At 39.9% G+C, this 5547-nt stretch overlaps 1 long non-coding RNA gene across 1 annotated transcript in view; it reads right to left on the minus strand.

Annotated features, from left to right (window-relative positions):
- Positions 1 to 3454: 3454 nt before the first annotated feature.
- The window catches only part of LOC145407890 (uncharacterized), a 10408-nt gene continuing 8315 nt past the window's right edge, over positions 3455 to 5547 (minus strand). Inside the window, exon 2 of the long non-coding RNA XR_013898811.1 lies at positions 3455 to 4192. This is a non-coding gene — a long non-coding RNA (uncharacterized LOC145407890). The remainder of the gene's footprint in view (positions 4193 to 5547) is intronic.

Genomic DNA, 5547 nt, shown 5'->3' on the forward strand with positions numbered 1-5547 from the left:
TAATTTTCCTGGTAATATCTTGATTCAAAATTTCAAACTCAAATGAGTATGTTGCCTTGCTAAATCAGAAATTGCCGTGGAGGAGATTACTAAATTTAATTCTCCTTATTTCGTCTATTCCATACACAGATTAAACTCTTTGGGTAAAATTTAGCATTTCTGTTGTGTTTATTGTTCCCCTAATGCCCCTCAAACACCAAGTTTATTTGACTGTATTCACAACTAAGTGTAATCAACATTAATACTGCATCAAAAATTACTATCCTGGGTGAGTTTAATGTCTATAATGATGGATGGCTTACTTATTCAGCCAGAACTAATGACTCTGGTCTTGAATGTGAGCTATCTGCAGGCTCATTTAATCTCACCTACTTAGTCAGTCAATCAACCCGTGTACCACACAACTCCAATCACAATCCCCACCTATTGGACGTGTTTCAAACAACCAATTCAGATAATTATTATGTCGAAGTGAATCCCCCCTTCAGATCCTCTGATCATTGTCTGATACAAGACACCAGTTCAACACCTACCACGTCCTCCTGCTCTAGACCTGTTATGGTGTGTAAATGGCACTACAACAGGGTAGACTGGGAGGGTTTCCAAAAATTTTTAATGGATGTTTCTTGGACCTCCTGTTTCTCTCAAGATGCAAATTCCACATTGGGCCACATACAGATTACATTAAAGTCGGCATGGAAACATTCATTCCCCATCATAGTTACAGAAAAAGACGTAATTCACCTACATGGTTTGACAACAATTGTGACAGAGTAACATAACAAGAAACAATAGCCTATAACACTTACACAAGGACCAGAACTAAAGAAGCCTTTACCTTTGGGAAGCCTTTATTATAGAAATATCAGTAACTGCCAAAACTGTTATCAATCTTTCTAAATCAAACTTTTTTCATAGACAAGCTAACAAACTACTAAACAACCCAAATGATAACAAAATATTCTGGTCTACCCTTAATTCATTCAAATCTAACTTCACTACCACCTCTTCCATTCCACTGTTACAGTCCCCCAATGGAAATCTAGTAAGTGACCAACGCGGAAAAGTCAACCTTCATCTTGATATTTTTTCAACAGTCACCCCTAAACACAGAAAGTCACAGTATTCCTGTACTTGATTTTAATTCCTCTCAAATACCCCATTTCAAGATTCACATCAGATACGTACAGGCTGTATTACAGAATCTCTCAGTCTGTAAAGCTACTGGTCCAGATGAAATTCGTTCAATTGTACTTAAAAATTGCTCCCCAGTGTTAGCTCCTGTATTGGTAAAATTTTTCTGCTTATGTATCTGTACCTCAAGTTTTCCAGCCTCTTGGAAAGAAGCAAATATCCACCCTGTTCCTAAGAAGGGGGCCACTTCTGATCCATCATACTATAGACCAATCACTATAACTTCCGTTCTATGTAAAGTTTTTGAGACACTAATAAACACATAGTCAAGCACCTAGAAATCAATAAATTAATCAATGATCGGCAGTATGGATTTAAACAAGAACGTTCAACTGTAGATATTTTTTGCCTTCTTACCCATTAGATTAACAAAATAATAGATCAACATGGTGACACACACACAATAGCATTTGATACTTCAAAAGCATTCAACAGTGTGTACAGCAGGCTATATTGTCTAACATGTCACACTGTGGCCTTGCCTCACTGGTTCCTCTAATTTCGTCTTAAATTCATAACAGAAAAATACTGGTAATGGTAGATGAAATTTATTTCCAGTTTCATTCCATAAATGCTGGCGTACCTCAGGGATCAGTTTTGGCCACAACTCTCTTTCTCATTCATGTCAATGACCTCCTATCTGTCGCTCACAACCCAATACACTCTTATGCTGATGACTCGACACTTCATAGTTCTTTCACATTTAGTACCTCCTTTATACAATCTGATATTATAAATTCCCAGAAAAACACTGCAATTTCTCTGAACCAGGACCTTTCTGAAATTAATCAGTAGGTTCAGACAAATCAAGTGTCATTTAATGCTCAGAAAACTAAATGCATCGATTTCTCCAAAAGAAAGAATCCGTCAGACTCCCACATAACTTTAAATGATGTCATTCCCATATCCACTACACTTGATATCCTAGGTGTCAAACTAAACACCAACCTAAATTGGACAGCTTATGTTAAATCCCTCCCTAAAAGTGTTTCTAAAAAATTGGGACTTCCGTACAGAGTTCGTGAATTCTTCACTGACGAGCACTTGGCCACAACATACAAAAAGTCAAGTGCGTTCTTAGATCGAATACTGTTCGCCACTGTGGAGTGGATGTGGAGCAGTTGCAACGAGGCAGTTGAACAAAATTCAAATAAAACCATTAGATTAATCAATAATCCTGCCATTACGGTGGACCTTCCTCCATTTTCAGTACATTGAGATGTTGCATCTTTACCATTATTTTACCGATATTTTTACCGTAACTCCTCTGACGAACTTCCGTCAGTTGTGCCTCCCCTCCACATTTTCCCCCGAAATGCTCGGGCAGGTGGGAGCGCCCGTGAACTTACACTCTCTCCCCCGCAATGCAGAACCTCAACTTATCAAATTCATTTATCCCCAAAATTACTACTCTCTGGAATTCACTTCCTGTGAGTTGCTTCCCACAAACATTTAATCCACTTTTATTTATATCCAGTTGTTAGAAATATTTTATGAATGGAGGATGACTTTAGGCACATGTACTTGTTTTTTTTATTTCCTTTGTTTTTCCTTCCTCCATTCATTCTCTCTCTCTAAAAAAAGTGTATATTAAATTGCCAAGGAAAAGGTTTTACGGAATATCCACAAATACCGTTCTTTTTCTTCTCTTCCTTCTCTTCTCATTATCCACCATCACCACCACAGCCACCACTACCACCTTCATTCTCCTCTTCCTCCTCCCCATTATCATCATCGCCATCATCTTAACCGTATGTCAGATGAGGAACTATCGCCCTCAGTCAGTCTTTCCCTAAGGCCTCCAGCCTTTTAAACTCTCTACCAGACAGCCTGAAGGAGCAAGGGGGCTGTTGTTGTCTAGATTTCTGTGTCTATAATACCAGTCAATAATACCCACACCAGACCGCACCACCACACAGGACAATACCACACCAGTCAATAATAGCCACACCACACCACACCACACCACCACACAGGATAATACCACACCAGTCGATGATAACCACACCACACCATAACACAGGACAATACCAAACCAGTCGATAATACCCACACCACACCACCACACAGGATAATACCACCCTAGTTAATAGCAGTCACACAACACCACACAGAATAATACCAAGCCAGTTAGTAATTACCACGCCACACCATACCACGGCACACAGGATAATGAGATATGGTATTTCACTCTCTGAACAATATATCTGGCATGAGAGAGAGAGAGAGAGAGAGAGAGAGAGAGAGAGAGAGAGAGAGAGAGAGAGAGAGAGAGAGAGAGAGAGAGAGAGAGAGAGAGAGAGAGAGAGATTTTTTACGTTTTCATGTAATCCATATCACATCCAAGGAATTTTATTAAGCACAGGAGGGAATTCTGGAACAAGGGGGGGGGGGAGAGATAGAGCCCTCAATAACCCCTTGAAACTGCTAGTCACGAGAAAGTGCTATGGGAGGGATGTAGAGCCGAAGCATTGTCTTATTCTGCCACTGAGCTACGTGAAATAAGCTGCAAAGGGACGAAAATCTGGGCCAAGCTAAGGTGAAAGGACTATATTTGTCATTGTTTTTGTTATTGATGGTTTCTTGTTATTGTTTTTGTTGTTTCCTGTTTTTCTACTTTGGTGTTATTGTAATGTTGTGGTATTGTTGTTCTTGTTCTTTGTTCTTGTTTATTTGTCATTCTTGTTGTTCTGTTATTGTTGTTTTTGTTGGTGTTCTTGTCGTTCTTGTTGAGGATAATGGAGCAGAGTTCTTGCTTACGACTGCCATACTGCGCGACGACCACTGGGGGCTTCACGACGACCTTTACCACTACTCACACTGCCGATGCTGGGGTCACCTCGAGTCGTACTGATCGTCTTCGTTGTCGCTGTGGTCGTGGTGGGCTCCTCAGACGACCTCTTCCTACGGTAGGGACAAGATATAATGTCGCAGAGACATTTGCCGCCTGGATACAAGTGGCAGCAGGGATCGGCCTCACAACGGGTGTTTCTCTCACCTGTTGTGGGTTAGGAAGTAAAAATAATAGTAGTAGTGATGAGAATAATAGCAACAGCAGCAGTAATAATGATCACAATAATAGTGAGAATAACAGTAGAAATGATAATAATAGAAGTGGTAATCGTAATAACAATAGCAATTGTGATAATAAGAATAGTAGTGATAATGACAGTAGTAGTGATAAAGATAAAGGTAATAGTGATAATAATAATAGTAGTAGTGATGATGATAGCAGTAGTGATAATAGTAGTAGTGATAATAACAGTAGTGATAATAGTAGTGATGACAATAGTAGCAGTGATAATGACTCTGATACTATTAATGATAATAGTTATAATAATAACAATAGTAGCGAGTGATAATAATACTGATAATAGTAGTAGTAATAATGATGATAACAGCAATAATAACAAACCTTTACAAAAGACGTATCCCTATCATGAAGCAAGGAATATATACCGGTATATATGAACTAATAGTTATATGAACTAATAGTTATGCCAATTTCATATATATATGAGCCTCTGTGGTACAGTGGTACAGTGTGCGTTTCGTATATGGGTGAGCCAGGGTTCGCGCCCCGCCGGGGTAATAAACTTTGGGAGTGTTCACCCGGCCACGTACTGCATTGTCGGACACCAGAGGCGCTGTGGTTGAACCAGTGTCGCTTACTATAAAGTATGCTTGCACCCAGTCGGCTTGCACGGGCCAATTACACTTGGTTCACAGACTACACACACATCCAAAGCCACTCCAACACTACAATTACATTAACAAGCACTTCTCACCCTACATACAATCTCTACTAGACAGCCTAAGCCACTTGGTAGAGATACATTGGCTGTATCGTCCCGACTTCGGTCGAGATAGGCCGGTCCTGCAGTGGATACTGAAACGGCTGATGATGATGATATATATATATATATATATATATGTTAATGTACCTTCTTCACACACACACACACACGTGACAAAGGAGGAGGGGAGGAAAGGGGAGTGGGAGGGAGGGAGAGGGGAGGAGGGGAAGGGGAGAGGGGAGGAGGGAGGAGCGGATAAATACTGCTGCATAACTTAAGATCTAGAGGATTAATGCTTGGTGTGTCCCACACAGGTGAGACTACACCACCAGATGACAGGGAACAATCACGTGTTAGTCTGGGGGATACTGCTTTAAAATTAATTCAGTTAAGAATTTATCACACTTAAAATGACCATAGCTCATGTTTACATTCTTTTCATATGTGCCAGAAATTAGGTAAGATTCTATTACATTTCTTTCATCTAAGCTTTTTGATCTTGCTAGAATCTTGGAGCCTGTCCAGTAAATATGGTGATCACTGGATGCTTTGTGCT

This window comes from Coenobita brevimanus, chromosome 74 (assembly GCF_032717465.1).
Source record: "Coenobita brevimanus isolate Jiangsu-jjx chromosome 74, ASM3271746v2, whole genome shotgun sequence".
Classification (NCBI taxonomy): domain Eukaryota; kingdom Metazoa; phylum Arthropoda; class Malacostraca; order Decapoda; family Coenobitidae; genus Coenobita; species Coenobita brevimanus.